Consider the following 19607-nt stretch of genomic DNA (forward strand, 5'->3'; position numbering starts at 1 on the left):
CAGAACATTCCATCCCAAAGCAACGGAATACACATTCTTCTCAAGTGCCCATGGAACACTCTCCAGAAGAGATCACATCCTAGGTCACAAATCAGGTCTCAACTGCTACCAAGAGTTTGGGATTATTCCCTGCATATTTTCAGACCACAATGCTTTGAAACTGGAACTCAATCACAAGAGGAAAGACGGAAAGAACTCAAGTACATGGAAGCTAAAGAGCATCCTACTAAAGAATGAATGGGTCAACCAGGAAATTAAAGAAGAATTTAAAAAATTCATGGAAACCAATGAAAATGAAAACACAACTGTTCAAAATCTTTGGGATGTGGCAAAGGCAGTCCTGAGAGGAAAGTATATAGCAATACAAGCCTTTCTGAAGAAACAAGAAAGGTCTCAAATACACAACCTAGCCCTACACCTAAAGGAGCTGGAGAAAAAACAGCAAATAAAACCTAAACCCAGCAGGAGAAGAGAAATCATAAAGACCAGAGCAGAAATCAATGAAATAGAAACCAAAAGAACACAAGAACAGATCCACGAAACTAGGAGCTGGTTCTTTGAAAGAATTAACAAGAGTGATAAATCCCTGGCCAGACTTCTCAAAAAGAAAAGAGAAAGGACCCAAATCAACAAAATCATGAATGAAAGAGGAGAGATCACAACCAACACCAAAGACATACAAACAATTATAAGAACATAATATGAGCAACTCTATGCCAGCAAATTAGATAACCTGGAAGAAATGGATGCATTCCTAGAGATGTATCAACTACAAAAATTGAACCAGGAAGAAATAGAAAACCTGAACAGACCTATAAGCACTAAGGAAAATGAAGCAGTCATCCAAAATCTCCCAACACACAAAAGCCCAGGGCCAGACGGCTTTCCAGGGGAATTCTACCAAACATTTAAAGAAGAATTAATACCTATTCTCTTGAAACTGTTCCAAAAAATAGAAATGGAAGGAGAACATCCAAACTCGTTTTATGAGGCCAGCATTACCTTGATCCCAAAACCAGACAAAGACCCCATCCAAAAAGAGAATTACAGACCAATATCCTTGATGAACATGGATGTAAAAATTCTCACCAAAATCCTAGCCAATAGGATCCAACAGTACATTAAAAGGATTATTCACCATGACCAAGTAGGATTTATCCCTGGCCTGCAAGGTGGTTCAACATCCACAAATCAATCAATGTGGTATAATATATTAACAAAAGAAAGAACAAGAATCATAGGATCCTCTCAATAGATGCAGAGAAAGCATTTGACAAAGTACAGCATCCTTTCTTGATCAAAACTCTTCAGAGTATAGGGATAGAGGGTACATACCTCAATATCATAAAAGCCTTCTATGAAAAACCTACAGCAAATATCATTCCTAATGGGGAAAAGCTGAAGGCTTTCCCCCTAAGGTCAGGAACGTGGCAGGGATGTCCGCTATCACCACTGCTATTCAACATAGTATTAGAAGTCCTAGCCACAGCAATCAGACACCAAAAAGAAATCAAAGGCATCCAAATCGGCAAAGAGGAAGTCAAACTCTCACTCCTTTTTTTTTTCTAAAGATTTTATTTATTTATTTGAGAGAGAGAATGAGAGTGAGAGAGTACATGAGAGGTGGGAAGGTCCGAGGGAGAAGCAGACTCCCCGCCGAGCAGGGAGCCCGATGCGGGACTCGATCCTGGGACTCCAGGATCATGACCTGAGCCGAAGGCAGTTGCCCAACCAACTGAGCCACCCAGGCGCCCCAAACTCTCACTCCTTGCACATGATATGACACTTTATGTGGAAAACACAAAAGACTCCACCCCAAAACTGCTAGAACTCATACAGGAATTCAGTCAAGTGGCAGGATATAAAATCAATGCACAGAAATCAGTGGCATTCCTATACACCAACAGCAAGACAGAAGAGAGACAAATTAAGGAATCGATCCCATTTACAATTGCACCCAAAACCATAAGATACCTAGGAATAAATCTAACCAAAGAGGCAAAGGATCTGTACTTAGAAAACTATAAAATACTCATGAAAGAAATTGAGGAAGACACAAAGAAATGGAAAAACGTTCCATGCTCATGCATTGGAAGAACAAACATTGTGAAAATGTCAATGCTACCTAGAGCAATCTACACATTCATTGCAATCCCCATCAAAATATCATCCAGTTTTTTCAAAGAAATGGAACAAATCATCCTAAAATTTGTATGGAACCAGAAAAGACCCGAAGAGCCAGAGGAATGTTGAAAAAGAAAAGCAAAGCTGGCGGCATCACAATTCCAGATTTCCAGCTCTATTACAAAGCTGTCATCATCAAGACAGTATGGTACTGGCACAAAAACAGACCCATAGATCAATGGAACAGAATAGAGAGCCCAAAAATGGACCCTCAACTCTATGGTCAACTCATCTTTGACAAAGCAGGAAAGAACGTCCAATGGAAAAAAAGACAGTCTCTTCAACAAATGGTGTTGGGAAAATTGGACAGCCACATGCAGAAGAATGAAACTGGACCATTTCCTTACACCACACACAAAAATAGACTCCAAATGGTTGAAAGACCTAAACGGGAGACAGGAGTCCATCAAAATCCTAAAGGAGAACACAGGCAGCGACCTCTTCGACCTCAGCCGCAGCAACTTCTTCCTAGAAATATAGCCAAAGGCAAGGGAAGCAAGGGCAAAAATGAACTATTGGGATTTCATCAAGATAAAAAGCTTTTGCACAGCAATCGAAACAGTCCACAAAACCAAAAGACAACCGACAGAATGGGAGAAGGTATTTGCAAATGACATATCAGATAAAGGGCTAGTATCCAAAATCTATAAAGAATTTCTTAAACTCAACACCCAAAGAACAAATAATCCAATCAAGAAATGGGCAGACGACATGAACAGACATTTTTCCAAAGAAGACATCCAAATGGCCAACAGACACATGAAAAAGTGCTCAACATCGCTCGGCATCAGGGAAATCCAAATCAAAACCTCAATGAGATACCACCTCACACCCGTCAGAATGGCTAAAATGAACAAGTCAGGAAACGACAGATGTTGGCGGGGATGCGGAGAAAGGGGAACCCTCTTACACTGTTGGTGGGAATGCAAGCGGGTGCAACCACTCTGGAAAACAGTATGGAGGTTCCTCAAAAAGTTGAAAATAGAACTACCGTACGATCCAGCAATTGCACTACTGGGTATTTACCACAAAGATACAAATGTAGGGATCCGAAGGGGTACATGAACCGCAATGTTTATAGCAGCAATGTCCACAATAGCCAAACTGTGGAAAGAGCCATGATGTCCATCGACAGATGAATGGATAAAGAAGAGGTGGTCTATATACACAATGGAATATTATGCAGCCATCAAAAGGAATGAGATCTTGCTATTTGCAACGACGTGGATGGAACTGGAGGGTGTTATGCTGAGTGAAATAAGTCAGTCAGAGAAAGACATATATGATCTCACTGATATGAGGAATTCTTAATCTCAGGAAACAAACTGATGGTTGCCGGAGTGGTGGGGGGGTGGGAGGGATGGGGTGGCTGGGTGATAGACACTGGGGAGGGTATGTGCCATGGTGAGCACTGTGAATTGTGCAAGACCGTTGAATCACAGACCTGTACCTCTGAAACAAATAATTCAATATATGTGAAGAAAAAAAAAAGAGGAAGATAGCGGGAGGGGAAGAATGAAGGGGGGTAAATCAGAGGGGGAGACGAACCATGAGAGATGATGGACTCTGAAAAACAAACTGAGGGTTCTAGAGGGGAGGGGTGTGGGGGAATGGGTTAGCCTGGTGATGGGTATTAACAAGGGCGTGTTCTGCGTAGATCAGTGGGTGTTATGCACGAAGAATGAATCATGGAACACTTCATCAAAAACTAATGATATAATGTATGGTGATTAACATAACAATAAAAATTTAAAGAAAAAACAAAAAACAAACAACAAGCAAACAAACAAAAAAGATGAAGAAAATTGCCTAAGTTTACACAACGAGCAGGGGATGGATGTACCCAGCTCGGTCTCACCACGGGAGATTATACTGCCCCCGTCGAAGACTGCTCTTCTATCAGTTAAAGTCCCAGTGAAACCATTTTGAGATCCCCTGCTTATGAATTCTGCATGTGGCCACCATAATGCTCCTTCCAGTCTAATGGGAATGGAAAGAGCCATCGTTGATTAGGGAAGAGTTGTGAGGACACTCTCAGCCTCCAGTTCTCCTGCCCAGCCCCTACAAATGAATTCGTATTTCAGTGCGGGTGGGGGAGGGGAAGAGGAGGAGCAGAGGTGGAATGGGACAGAAGCAGTCTACCCTGGAAACTCAAATGTCTGGTCTTTCAAGTCTAGGCTTTGACATGGGGCAAACACCTCAGGTTTTCCTGCTGTCTTCATCCTCCAGCTTTACTCTTCTCTTGCTGCCCTCCCTTCCTCCTCTTCTGGATGGTGGGGGGAGTTCTTTCTAGGAGACGCTCTTGGTTCCCCAACCATATGCCCTGGGTCTGCCCTAGAGCTCATTCCCCACCTAAGAATGTTTTCCTGGCTCTCTCCACCTAAGGGCAATTTCCAGCCCAGGAGTGTACTTCCTCCTGGCGGGCAACAGGCAAGAGGGGCCAGTGAGTTAGCATGAGAGGGACCCTCTACCACTGAGGGACAGGAGTTGGTAGATAGAAACGTCTTCCCTGCCGCTCTCAGCAGCACAACTCTGCAGTGTGTTGCAGTTTCCCAGAGGGTCCCCAGCAGGACTGAGCCCCACTTATCCACAGCAGTAATCTATTCATCAACACATCCTGCATGGCTTTCCTTTCTTCCCTGTCTCCTCCCCACCCCCTCACGTGCTTCCCAAGATCACCTCCGGAGTAAGTTACACATCCTGGAATCCTTGTCGCAGGGTCTGCCTTTCGGGAAACCCCACCCAAGACGGTGTTAAACCCGCTTAAGTTTGCTTTTCTCTTCTTTTATTATTCCAGTCAATGGTCTTCAAATCATTTTGTCAATGGAGTGTGGTCCATGCTGCAGAATAAAGAAATAGATGCACCTCCAGCATTTCCTTCTCGGTGAATAGGTGCACCTGGTTCAGAGATTCTTCACAGTTCGCCCCTTCTCTCCAGAAATATGGGCTGGCTCCTGATCCCGGGGTGGAACACATCTCCCCATCCAGCAGGTCCTTGCTGTGGGTCTGCAGCCGGGGAAGTTGGTCTGTTTAATTCGGAAAATGTGGCAGCTACCTGATTATGGCTTCCTCAGGAGTGTGTGCTCTGCCCGTTCATGTTGTGTTTTCCCCATGACTCCTTCCTTTGCTATTCCACAGTAAGGCCAATCTGCCATAGCAACGCCTACAGACAGTGGCACCATGCAGGCTGTTCCTTCTCAGGGGCAGAATGTTTCCTTAAAGAAACACACACCTGGAAATGGAATTTCTGGAATGATTCCTGGGATGCTTTCCAGAGGAACCCTGGCAACACAGGCACATACCCTTTTATTTTCCGACATGGGAACAAATATTTCCTATCTTTCTTTAGTGTGGAGGCTGGTGTCAATAACTATCCAGGGGACATGTTTCTGGGAGGCAGGAGTGGATGATGGGGGTGGGGCTATAGCAATACCTCAGTCGGGGCCATTTGCACCGGCACTAAGTGGGTTATTCTTTTAATATCCCAGTGGAGATTATGGACTGGACTCAGGGGGAAAAAAAGATGGAGATGAAAATTCTGGAGTTATCTTCAAAGAGACAGAATTTTGAATTATGAGAATGGTCATAATCTCTGTGGAAGAGAAGAGAGAGAGAGAGATTAGGGCAGATGGGAGGAGATTGGGCCTTAGGCAGCTTGATCATAAGATTTGTTGCCCAAACTGGAACTGCTTTGGGAGAGAAAGGGGCCGCTATTAGTAATGACACTGGGACCTCAGATGTAAACCAGGATTGTCTCAGGCACACACAATGGTTGCCTAACAGTAGGGTCACCTCTGTTGAAGGGGCTAGGTGATGACTGCCTTTGCCACAGCCCTGGCATGTGTTACACGAGAGCAGGAAGTGGCAGAGAGGTGGTCGCTTGCTGTAGCCCAGAACATGTGTCCTTTTGGTAGGATCCCCGGAGGGGCCGTTGTGAACTCCTGCACATTGTCTTCCCTTGGCTGGCAAAGGCCCCAGCCTTTTGCTTGTTTTCTCCTCCTTCCCCGGGGATGAAGGAGGTATGGTGAGGAAGACCACAGAGGTGCGTGGTGCTCTCCAGCTGTCTCAGGGGCAGTGGGGAATAGCTCTTGGAAAATTGATAGAATCGTCAAAAGAATATAATCAGCTACAAAAATTGTTTAACCAAAGTTACAATTGTGTGATGAAAATTAAATTTTTTTCATATGATATTAAAACTAATCATTACCACATCCATATAATTCCCCTCTTCTCCCAATTTAATTACAATATCCCTTTGTCCCAACTTTGTTTCCAATCCAGCCCCTCTATTCTATGCCTTCTTAACTTCTCTGGGGGCTTGATCCATATTTAAAAAAAAATAATTTATTGACCCTGACTCTCCGTTTTGACCTGTACCTAGAAGAATATAGATAGAGCACCTTCCATCCCCCACCGCTGTTTCTCCCTAACCTATGAAACCTGGATTTCTACAACCCCCATTTTCTTTAAGTGTATGAGACTGCACGGAAGAATTCTAATAACTGATTTCCTCTGGGTCCATATGGTTCACAATAGGCTCACACTAGTTAAGCCATTTCTGAATGTCAGGTTTCTAAGGGAAACCAGCTATCATAGTAGCAAATGGATTCCAAATTGGTTAAAATCAGTTTTTAACTTGTTCTAAACAGGTCAAATCCAACCTTCCTGGATCAAATTGGTTAAGGCCAGCTCAAGTAGAATAAAACATTCCAACTTGGAACAAATCAAATTGAGAGCAATTCATGCTGATTGAGACCCAATAAGCCTGGTTCCCACTTGTCCTTACTGGGTCAGACCAACAGAATCACAACGGTTCAGAAGAAGGAAACTGGATTCAGCCAGGTGATACTGTTCCTATTAGGGGAACATGGTATAAAATGATTCTTGACAGAGAGATTGATGATTCTTAGCAAAGGGATTCCAACTAAATCAAACCAGTTTAAAGTCACATTTGTCAAAGTAGCCTAGTTCAAACTGGATCTAATGTCAATAGCTTTGCTGATTAAAACCAGCTTTGGCCAGTTTAAACCAGATCAATCTGGCCAGCATTGCCAGATGGCTTCAAAGATATATTAACTATTTATTGAGAAAAAAAAAAGAGAGAGATGGATAGGTTATAGATGCCATTATCCACTGTATCTTATTTACATTTTGCTTACATAGTTCGTTAAAAGGTATATATATTTTCAAAAATCCAAAACAAGCTCTTTACTGATTCAGTACATTATTTGTAATGTTCACTGGTCTATAGCTTTTTTACTCATACCATTGAAATGATTTCTTACACTGTTGAGGGTCCCAGATTAATCAAATTGGGGCAGTTTCTTTGCAAAAACAAAACAAAAAAAAATTTTTTTTTCTGCTTATCTAGAGATGAGAGCCCATCGGTGGGAGTGAAGTCATCCCTCCACCCCTGATTTCGCTTTCTATTACTCATGGTCACCTGTGGCCCAGAAGCAGATGACCTTCCTCTAATGTAGGTCAGAAGGTCAATAGTAGCCTAATGCTATATCAAAACGTCTGTCATTCACCTCACTTTATCTCATCATATAGGCTTTTATCATCTCTCATCCTAAGAGGAAGAATGAGTGCAGTACAATATTTTGAGAGAGAGACCACATTCACATAACTTTTATTATACTGTATTGTTAGTTGTCCTATTATTAATTATCATTGTTAATCTCTTACTGTGCCTAATTTACAAATTAAACTATATCATATGTATTTATAGGAAAAAACAATATATTTAGGGTTCAGTACTGCCATTTCAGGCATTCCCTGGGGCTCTTGGAACATAGCCCCTATGGATATGGGGTGGGCTACTGTACATGACCAGGCATCAACCTTCTCACGTTTTTGGGGGGAAATCTTTTTTTTTTTTTCCCGTAGGGACAAGACTAAGATTTGAATTACTTTATCAAAAGTAATTACTGAGGAGCCTAGATCCACAGTAAGAGACATTTTCAAAGAGACAAGACTTGCCCAGCTCTGTGAGGGCTCTGTCCCAGGTGGTGCTGTTTCTATGGAAAATATGTTGACTCTATTGAACTGCTAACCATCTTTCCATAATCTGATTATAACTCTCCAATAAAAACACTTCTGCATTTTTTTCTTCAAAGAATTTCTGAATTAAATCCTAACTTGATATAGGGATATTTGACACTTTTGCTTAGTTACAGACTTCCTGCCTGAGGGACAGTGCAAACAGGAATGAATTCAAAAGTACGTTGACTGCCTACATGCCGCCTAAATGGATGCATAATCACATTTATTTATCCAAATGGCAAACCAATGCAGAAGCAGAAAGGCGGGGGGGGGGCGCCTGGGTGGCTCAGTTGGTTAAGCGACTGCCTTCGGCTCAGGTCACGATCCTGGAGTCCTGGGATTGAATCCCACGTCGGGCTCGCTGCTCAGCGGGGGGTCTGCTTCTCCCTCTGACCCTCTTCCCTCTTGTGCTCTCTATCTCTCAAATAAATAAATAAAATCTTAAAAAAAAAAAGCAGAAAGGAAAGATGTAGAGAATGAATGAGAATACAAGTTGTACTGCAATGAACAGGAAAACTGAAGTGTAAAGGTAATTTATGTGAACCACATTTCAAACAAATATATTTCCCAGACAAGGAAAATGTTGGAATTTATATTTCAAAACTGGACACCTACAAACCTGCACACCAGGTCTGATCAGATCAAACTTGTTTAAAGAGTTTTATGCAAATGAAATTTGTTCTCAATTGTTTAAGCTGCTATATTAAGTTGGATTAAAGTGAGAATTGCCATTTCATTTCAAAGTTTCACTGACCATGGCCTTAAGATGTCCCCTAGGAGGCTCGATGGTAAAGTAAGAGAATGCCTCTCCCCTTCTGCACCCCCACCACCCACCACTTCTCTATTTCTCTGGCCCCCTTTGAGAACTGTTTGTGCATCAGGAGCTCCAACATGCTCCTTGTGTACTTGAAAGGAATGTGTGTTCTGCTGTTGGGTGGAGTGTTTCTATAAATAGCATTTAGATTGGGTTGGTGTGTTTTCAGTTCTTCTACATCTTTGCTGATTTTCTCTCTATTTATACTATCAGTTACTGAGAGAGAAGTTTTGAAGTCTTCAACTCTAACTGGATTTGTCATTTTTCCATTCATTTCCATCAGTTACTAATTTTGTATTCTGAAATTCTGTTTTTGGGTACCGTACCCACTGAGGATTGCTGCCTCTTTGATGAATTGACTCTTTTATCATTATGCAGTGTGTCCTCTTTATCCCTGGTAATTTTCCTTGTTCTGAAGTCTACTTTAGTATTAAAATAGACATTCCAGGTTTCTTTTGATTTCCCCCCCTTTCCGATTCCCCCCCTTCATTCTTCCCCTCCTGCTATCTTCTTCTTTTTTTTTTCCTTAACAAATATTGCATTATTTGTTTCAGAAGTACAGATCTGTGATTCAACAGTCTTGCACAATTCACAGCGCTCACCATAGCACATACCCTCCCCAATGTCTATCACCCAGCCACCCCATCCCTCCCACCCCCCACCACTCCAGCAACCCTCAGTTTGTTTCCTGAGATTAAGAATTCCTCATATCGGGGAAGAATGAAGGGGAGTAAGTCAGAGGGGGAGACGAACCATGAGAGACGATGGACGCTGAAAAACAAACTGAGGATTCTAGAGGGGAGGGGGTGGGGGGATGGGTTAGCCTGGTGATGGGTATTAAAGAGGGCACGTTCTGTGTGGAGCACTGGATGTTATGCACAAACAATGAATCATGGAACACTAAAAAAAAAAAGAATTCCTCATATCAGTGAGGTCATATGATACATGTCTTTCTCTGATTGACTTATTTCGCTCAGCATAATACCCTCCATTTCCAACCACGTCATTGCAAATAGCAAGATCTCATTCCTTTTGATGGCTGCATAATATTCCATTGTGTGTGTGTGTGTGTGTGTGTGTGTGTGTGTGTGTGTGTGTGTGTGTGTACACCACATCTTCTTTATCCATTCATCTGTCGTTGGACATCTTGGCTCTTTCCACAGTTTGGCTATTGTGGACATTGCTGCTATAAACACTGGGGTGCATGTACCCCTTCTGATCCCTACATTTGTATCTTTGGGGTATATACCCAGTAATGTAATTGCTGGATCGTATGGTAGCTCTATTTTCAACTGTTTGAGGAACCTCCATACTATTTTCCAGAGTGGTTGCACCCGCTTGCATTCCCACCAACGGTGTAGGAGGGTTCCCCTTTCTCCGCATCCCCGCCAACAGCTGTCGTTCCCTGACTTGTTCATTTTAGCCATTCTGACTGGTGTGAGGTGGTATCTCATTGAGGTTTTGATTTGGATTTCCTGATGCTGAGCGATGCTGAGCACTTTTTCATGTGTCTGTTGGCCATTTGGATGTCTTCTTTGGAAAAAATGTCTGTTCATGTCTTCTGCCCATTTCTTGATTGGATTATTTGTTCTTTGGGTGTTGAGTTTGATAAGTTCTTTACAGATTTTGGATACTAGCCCTTTATCTGATATGTCATTTGCAAATACCTTCTCCCATTCTGTCGGTTGTCTTTTCGTTTTGTGGACTGTTTCTTTTGCTGTGCAAAAGCTTTTTATCTTGATGAAATCCCAAAAGTTCATTTTTGCCCTTGCTTCCCTTGCCTTTGGCAATGTTTCTAGGAAGAAGTTGCTGCGGCTGAGGTCGAAGAGGTCACTGCCTGTGTTCTCTTTTAGGATGTTGATGGACTCCTGTCTCACATTTAGGTCTTTCAACCATTTGGAGTCTATTTTTGTGTGTGGTGTAAGGAAATGGTCCAGTTTCATTCTTCTGCATGTGGCTGTCCAATTTTCTCAACACCATTTGTTGAAGAGACTGTCTTTTCTCCATTGGACGTTCTTTCCTGCTTTGTCAAAGATGAGTTGACCATAGAGTTGAGGGTCCATTTCTGGGCTCTCTATTCCGTTCCATTGATCGATGTGTCTGTTTTTGTGCCAATACCATACTGTCTTGATGATGACAGCTTTGTAATAGAGCTGGAAATCTGGAATTGTGATGCCGCCAGCTTTGCTTTTCTTTTTCAACATTCCTCTGGCTCTTCGGGTCTTTTCTGGTTCCATACAAATTTTAGGATGATTTGTTCCATTTCTTTGAAAAAAGTGGGTGGTATTTTGATGGGGATTGCAATGAATGTGTAGATTGCTCTAGGTAGCATTGACATCTTCACAATGTTTGTTCTTCCAATCCATGAGCATGGAACGTTTTTCCATTTCTTTGTGTCTTCCTCAATTTCTTTCATGAGTATTTTATAGTTTTCTAAGTACAGATCCTTTGCCTCTTTGGTTAGATTTATTCCTAGGTATCTTACAGTTTTGGGTACAATTGCAAATGGGATCGACTCCTTGATTTGTCTCTCTTCTGTCTTGTTGTTGGTGTATAGGAATGCCACTGATTTCTGTGCATTGATTTTATATCCTGCCACTTGACTGAATTCCTGTATGAGTTCTAGCAGTTTTGGGGTGGAGTCTTTCGGGTTTTCCACATAAAGTATCATATCATCTGCAAACAGTGAGAGTTTGACTTCTTCTTTGCTGATTTGGATGCCTTTTATTTCTTTTTGTTGTCTGATTGCTGTGGCTAGGACTTCTAGTACTATGTTGGATAGCAGTGGTGATAGTGGATATCCCTGGAGATAACATTGTTTTAAGCTAAGTTTGTGGCAATTTGTTTCACTGCAACAAATAACTGGTATATGTGTTTACACCACTTATATTTAACAGAAGAATTGATAGGTTTGTACTTAAATCACCATTTTAGTTATCTGTTTTTCATGTTCCCTTTCCTATCTTTTCTCATATTACTCAAATACTTTTGTATTTTGTTTTAGTTTCCTTTTGAGATTTTTACCATAGCTCTTTGAAAGGAAACATTTTTAGTAGTTGCTCTAGGAAATACAATATACATACTTAACTTTTCACAACCTATGTGGAATTCTATTCAGCAATTTCAAGTGAATTATAGAAACTTTATCATCATGTAAGTGCCTCTGGCATCCCTTTTCATGTTGTACTCATTATAGTATTACATCTGTATACATTGACAACTCCATCCGACAGTGTTATAACTTTTGCTTTCAACTGTCGTATATATTTTAAAGAACTTAAATTCTATTATATTTCTCAGATATTTGCCTTTTCAGTTGTTCTGCCTTCATTATTGTTACAGATTTTCCTCTGTAATTTCCTATTACAAAGAATTTCATTACCACTTCTTAGAGAATGGTTCTGGTGGCAATGAATTCTCTTCCTTTTCCTTTAAATGAGAATGTCTTTATTTCATCTTCATTCCTGAAGGATATTTTCACGGGATATAGAATTCTGGGCTGACAGTTCTCTTCTCTCAGCACTTTAAAATGTTCTTCTACTTCCTTCCAGTTTCCAGGGTTTCTGATAAGAAATGAAACGTTCATGTGAACCTTTTTTCTCCTGTCTGAAATACATCATTTTTCTTTGGTTGCTTTCAGGATTTTTTCTTTGGCTTTTTCTTTCATCAGTTTGATTATGTTGTGTGGGTTTCTTTGATTTTATCCTGTTTGGAGTTCAGTGAGTTTCTTCAATCTGTATGTTTATGTCTTCTGTGAAATGTGTAAGTTTTTCTACCATAATTTCTCAAGATATTTGTTCCCATTCAACACTCTTCTTTCCTTCTGGGAGTCTAGTAACAAAAATATTAAATGTTTTGTTGTTTTTCTAGGGATCCCTGAGGCACTGTTAGTTGTTGGTTTTATCCCCCCAATTCTTTCCTCTGTTGTTCAGATTAGATAATTTTTATTGATTTATGCTTAAGTTATTTCCACTCACTGGCTTTATTTCAGTTATTGTACTATTCAGTTCTAAAATTTCCATTTGGTTTATCTTTATATCTTCTTTTTTGCAGAGACTTTCTATTTTTCCATTTGTTTCAAGAGTACTTGCCTTTACTTCTTGGAGCATGGTTATAATCACTGCTTTAAAAATCCTCTCAGGGTTGACATCTGCTCTTTGTCTTTTTCCTTGTCAGTTGAGACTTTCAGGGTTCTTTATATGCCGAGTGATTTTGGTTTATATCCTGGACCTTCTGAATATTATATTATGAGACTCTAAGTCTGGTTTAAGTCCTAAAAGGAACATTGATTTTTTTTTTTTTTTAAGCAGGCTATGGACCAGGTTCTATTCTGGCTGTAAGTTCCAACATTCCTCTGTGGTTCCTCTGGTTCCAACGTCAGTTTGGTTTTTAAAGTGCAGTGCCATTCAGATGAGTCCTGTGTGTGAGCTACGCAGTGGCCAGTCTTGGGCCTGGATCATGGTCTACCCTCTAGTTCAGTCCTCAAAACCTGTGTGGTATGCTGTTTAGGGTCAGATCCACACATGTGTAGCTTGGAGGGGAGCCCAGGAGTTCATCCATCAGTTTATGGGATTTCTTTTCTTAATCTCTCCATTCTCTATGATCTCTGCAACACTCTCTGGCTCTGTGGAGCCTTCACTCTGAGCACTCCAGCCAGCAAGCTTGGGATTTAGTTTCCTTGCTCTGCCACATGCTTCCTGCAACTGTTTCTGTACCTTGAGCCAAAGGTCAGGAAGACGGGGTGGGCGGGGGGAAGAATGAAGATTTGCTGCACATTCATGTGATCACTTCTCCTCTGCTCAAATAGAACAGTTCCCCCATTAGGGGTCTGCTCACTGCCACCGCCACCCCCACCTCCACGGCTACCACAATATTGCCAGTGGGCAAGGCTGGAAAAAAGAAACAAAACCCAGAGGATTTCCCCCCCTCTCTCTGACTCTTAGGAATCCCCTTTCTTGTTTCTTGAACCAGAAAGAGAGGACTTCTTTTGGAGCTCCTTCTGCCTGCTTCCGGAGCACACATCTAAGTTTTTGACTGCAATTGAGTCCAGGCTGGGCAACACTGGAGGAAAAGAAGAATGGCAAACTCACTGCTGGTTTAGTGGAACTTTGCATTCTGGTCTCTTTCCCCGACCTGCAGGCTACAGTCTATGCTTTGGAGCCCTCAGATACCTGCTCCATCTAGTCTGTCCAGGATTTATAGTTGTATTTAGTGTGTCTCCCCTTATTTTGGCTTTTCTGGAATTAGTAGGTCTCCTTTTGCTTCTTAAATCATTCATCATTTGCTATGTGAAAAATGCTGTCTTTATATATGGCATTTATTGCAAAAGAAAACGTTGCATTTAAAAAATTTCAGTAATAGCTCTTTGTTATGACCTAAAAGAGTTAGGCTGTCCACATCTTATTTTCTGAATCTATAATTAGAGGCATTTTTCCCAAAGACAAATTCTCAAAGGAACACATTCACACTAAGGTTGAACCACAACCTCATTAGGCCTGCACAATACTTTCAGTGGTTTTTCTTATTTGTACCCTCCCTTTTCACATTAATGGGGGAAAAAATGCTCTGAGAAGACCATAAGAGCTCTGAGATTTTGAGCTTGAATGACTGGGAGAGGGTGGCTTTCACCCAGACATGGAGTGTAGAGTGGGAAACAGGGGTTCAGGTGGCGGGAGGGAGGGGATAGTTCTGTGTTCTGTCCATAACACATCGATGGGAAGAGCCCGCCAAAATATCTAGGCAATGGGAGCCTGGAGTTGAGAGTCAGAGGTCCGACTGGGGTGGCATAAAGAATCACTCCCCAGGAAGTTATTGTGGAAGGTCTGAGGAAGAAAATGATTATGGGAGGGAAGACAAGCTGGCATGGCAAGAGAAGAGAGGCAGGGACCGTGTCCAGAGGTGTGCTTAAGCCTCCCATGACCAAGGACTTCCCACCGCAGTTCCGGCCTCACTTCTGCATCCCTGCCCTGCAAACTGCACCCCTCACTATGTCCTCCCGCCTTCCTGAGTTTCACTCTACTCCCCAGAGCCTGGTGAATTCCCTCTAAGCAGCCCGCTTTCAGGGCCCTCTATCTGGAGTTTATTCAAAGGCAGAGGTGGTATTTTGGTCACCATGGCAGACCCACTGGGGGAGATTTTTCTGGATCTTCCTGATTCTAGCCCCTGGTGGAGGCAATCTGGGGGTGAAATTGCAGCCTTCTGTGGCTGCCTGACCCATGCAAGAATTTGCTTGGGCCTCCTAATCAGCACAATTACCTCTGTATGGTGAAGCAACAAGACTTTTGAAGCACTTTGCCGTTGCCAGATTGTATTTGCAAACACCATCATATTTTATTGTAACAACCACTGTATCAATCACAGTATGTTAGGTGGTGCTGCAGTAATAAGCCCATATCTCAGTGGCTTAACACAACAAAAGATGCTACACATGCTTACACAATAAGGGGGGGGGTGCTTTGCTCCTCAGAGACCTCTGAGACCCAGGCTAACCAAGGCCACATCTTAACCATGGTTTCCACGATCACAACATCAGTGGGAAGGGAACATGATTTGTGCACTAAGACTTAAAGCATCTGCTAGCCCTTCCTTCCTTCCTTCCTTCCTTCCTTCCTTTCTTCCTTCCCTCCTTCCTTCCTCCCTTCCCTCCCTCCCTCCCTTCTTTCAATTTTTAGAAAGAGAAGTCACATTCCATTGGCCAAAGCAAGTAACATGGCCACACTTAACTGTGGGACAGGGGACAGGGAAGTTAAATTCTCTCTTCCCCCTAAGGGGGAAATGGTGAACCTCAGTAATGACTAACCAAACCATGCACTTAAGAACTATTATCTCCACTTAGGAGTCGAGAAACTCAGACTCCATTAAGTCATTTTTCCAGTCACACAGTTAATAAGTTAGCAGAGCAAGGATCCAGGTGCACGTTTGTTTAACTATAAAATTCCCACATCTTCCGTAAGTCAGATGTCTCTTCTTCATGAAACCGTCACACAGAAGATGGTTCTTATTAGCTTCAAGGAACTCCAGATGCTGACAAGTAAAAAGTTTGACCCCAATTAAAGTTAATCTTGTGAAAGTGTGTTTCTTTTTTCTCTCTCCTCTTGAAACAACCTGTTTAAAAAAGAAAGAGAGAAAGAAGGAAAGAAGGAAAGAAAGAAAAAGAAGGAAAGAAAAGAAAAAGAAAGAAAAACAGAAAAAGAAAAAAAGAAAAACAACAAGCCCTTTGGGTTGACCTCTGATCTGCTCCACAATATCTCATTGCATGCACGTCAGGGTGATTTGGTTTTTTTCTCACTGTGTGGTCTTTTCCACTCATAGAACTGGATCAGAAGAAGCTTGTGTCTTAATCTACATGCTTGTTCTTGCTTATGTTTGTTCCCTGCTTGATCCTGTACCCTTCAGCCATCCTTGGGAATGTTCCCATGACCATGGAAGAATGGCGGTGCAGCTAGCCAGAAAAAAAGGGACAGAACAAGTACACAGTCCAGCTTCTCGCAGACTTACAATTCTAAGAGGGAAGGTAGAGGGCATGAGAGTACTCTCAAACCTGGGGCGCCTGGGTGGCTCGGTCGGTTAAGCGTCTGCCTTCAGCTCAGGTCATGACTCCAGCGTCCTGGGATCAAGTCCCACATGGGGCTCCCTGCTCAGCGGGGAGTCTGCTTCTCCCTCTGCCTCTTTCTCTCTTTGTCTATCATGAATAAATAAATAAAATCTTTTAAAAAGAGTACTCTCAACCCATTTCCCCACTTGAGAGAAGTCAGCAGTGAGTGTTTAGTCCCACTCTGCAGATGAGGAAACTGAGGCACAGACAGATTAAGTGATTAAACCTGATTAAAACAAGCTGTTACTATTTTTTTCTGAATTGGAAGTTAGTTTCCTGTTCCCTCTACACTGAAGACTTCCATTTGCCTCCCCAACTCCTGGGAAACATGCCCTTAAGTAGCCCAGCTGATACAGGGGGAGCTCTGCCTTGTCTGAAGACATGTGCCTTCACATGGCTTTCTTTGTGATGGGTACAAGACCTAAGAGGTGAGGCAGTAAGCCCCCTCCCCCTCTCAGGCAGCTGGTCCTTGGAGGCTGCAGTCTTCCAAACGCTTTAGAAGAAATGCTTCTCAGGTCTCAGAACTCTTCCTGAACAAATCCAAAATCCATAGAAAAGTTCTAGAAAGAGGTGTAGTAGTAATAGAAGCTCATGTCCATACTGCTGGGCTGAGCCTCTGCACAAGCCCATGAAGGAGACTTAGCAGTGTTCGTGCTTTAACCCCAAAAAAGGAAAAAACACCACTCGATTAGATTAAATATGCTTTGAGTAGGCCCTGAAATCCTCAGCTTCAGTGTGTATGAGATTTGGAACTCAAGATGATGTTAGTGGTTGTGATGGCTGTTTCTGAAGTCACGAGACCCCTAGTTTCTTCCATCCGTGGACTTATGAGGGGTGGAAATGAAAGAAACCATTTCAAATGCAGCTTGAAATTAAAAAAAAAAAAGAAGTCACATACTTCTCTGTGTATGTCATCTTTTCCCAGATGGATCCGAAATGAGCCACATAATTTCCTTGTTGCAGATTTTCTGAGAGAATCATAGATTGGAGAGCTGGAAGGGGCTTCAAGACTTGGGGTGAGCCAGGCCCCTTTTCTTCCAACATATAAATACCTTCCTCCCATTTTATAGACGAGGTGACTACAGGTCTCGGGTTGGTGATTCCTATGATGACACGGCCAGTGGGTGACGCTGGTATAGAGGTTGGGGGGCTGACTGCTTGCTTTTACTACATGGAACTGCTCCTTGCAGGCAGAAGACTCCATCATGCAGAGAACAGTGACACAGGAAACACTAAAGGAAAAAATGAAAAAAAAAAAAAAAGGAACATAGGAACCATGAACATCTTGGCAGCAAAGTCTGGTAGGGTCTCTGTGTGCTAAAGAGAGGCAAGATGAAAGTGAGTAGGCAAGATAAAGCAATGAACTTGGAGACTGACTTTGTGAGCCCGTAGTGGCCTGGGTTTATATACAAACCATATCTGGCCAGGGTTCGCTGGCTATGCAGTATCTCTGAGACTTTATAAAAATTAATTAATTCAACAAGAAAGCCAGTTTGCTAAAGAGGGGGAAATTGCCAGGGAGGCCAAGGTGACAGCAATTTCAGGCACAGTGTAAGCTGATTAGCCTCAAACAGAGAAGCAGCCTCCTGCACTGAGACCCCTCACCCCCAGGCCATCTGGGAGGCTTGCAGCACTGGTCACAAGGTCAGCATGGGCAATGGGTGAAGGACAAGACCTTATTAGGAGAGTCTCCCAGGAAGCAGGGGAAGGCAGATACAAGGCATTCCTTTAGGATGATGGATTTGTTTTATTTTGCATTTAATTTTTTCATTACAAAAGAATTGTGGAATGATGTTTTTGCCTTACCTTTTTTTTTTTTTTTTAAATAACAAAGTGGATTTTTTTCCCTCTCCCTTTGGATAAACACAGAACTGATCATGTCAGCCCCTGCTTAAACCCCCTCAGAAGCTTCCTCTTGCTCATTTGAAAATAACCCAACTTACAAAAATGGGCATAAGCAACTCCAAACTTTAACAGATTTGTGCAATATCATTTACAAAATGATACACTTCTATATTGGTTAGAATAATGGCCACTACCCAAAGCTGTCTCCCGTCTTCTTCCACTCTGGAACCCCGAGACCCCCCCAATCCAGCATCTAGGGCAGCAGGAAGGTCCAGGACCCCACTCCTTGTATCTGTTCTGATGGGACACCCTTGTGCCTTTGTGGTGGTCAAGGAATTATGAACCGTGCCTGCAAGGCTTGGCACAGTCAGACTTCAACCCTTCCCTGACCCACTTCCCTCCTTTCTCTTGGGTTCTGAGTCCTGGCCACGCTCCCCTTCCTTCTGCTCCTTGTGTATGCCATGCCTCTCCCGGGGCTTTTGCAAATGTGCTACCTTCTGTCTAGAACAGTCTCTCCAACGCTGGCCTCTTTTTACTTTGGCTAACTTTTCTCATCCTCCCTGCAATCATTCATCGTCAGCTTCAATCAATATAGGTTGGGTGGATGAATAAAAGGATGATCGATCAGTCGTGTTTGGGAGGAAGCACTAGCACGTGGACTTAGTCCGTAAATGGCGATTGTCTTCATCTAGGTGATTGGTGCCAGACGGACAAAGGGAGCCCGTGACCCTGGGGGCTGTGATGTCCACTCTCTTTCTTGCTCAGTGTTGCCTCTCCTGGAGAGAAGCAGCTTCGGTCTGGGTGATGCCTTTGAGCTGTGAGTATTATCACTCTCCAAGAGGGAAAAGAGAAATAATCTGAATATTTGGGATTCCAAAAGTTGTCTTGTGCCAGGTAACATGAAGTTTCCTATCTCTTCGGACCAGACATGGGGCAGGAAGGGATAAAAGTGAAGGGAGAGAGGGAATAAGAATTAGGTAAAATCTGAAACGTGGCCTGTCAACTCTGACGCTGGTTAGGAAACCTTGATGTGCCATCTAGAAGCCATTTGCTTCTGTGCTCCAAGCTGGTGGCCACAGCTCCTCTCTTGCACGGCTGTGGATTCCAGGTCAAGTATGGGGGCAG

This window comes from Eumetopias jubatus, unplaced genomic scaffold (genome assembly GCF_037043125.1).
Source record: "Eumetopias jubatus isolate StellerSeaLion01/CBP00866 unplaced genomic scaffold, mEumJub1_p1.0 scaffold_7, whole genome shotgun sequence".
Taxonomy (NCBI): Eukaryota; Metazoa; Chordata; class Mammalia; order Carnivora; family Otariidae; genus Eumetopias; species Eumetopias jubatus.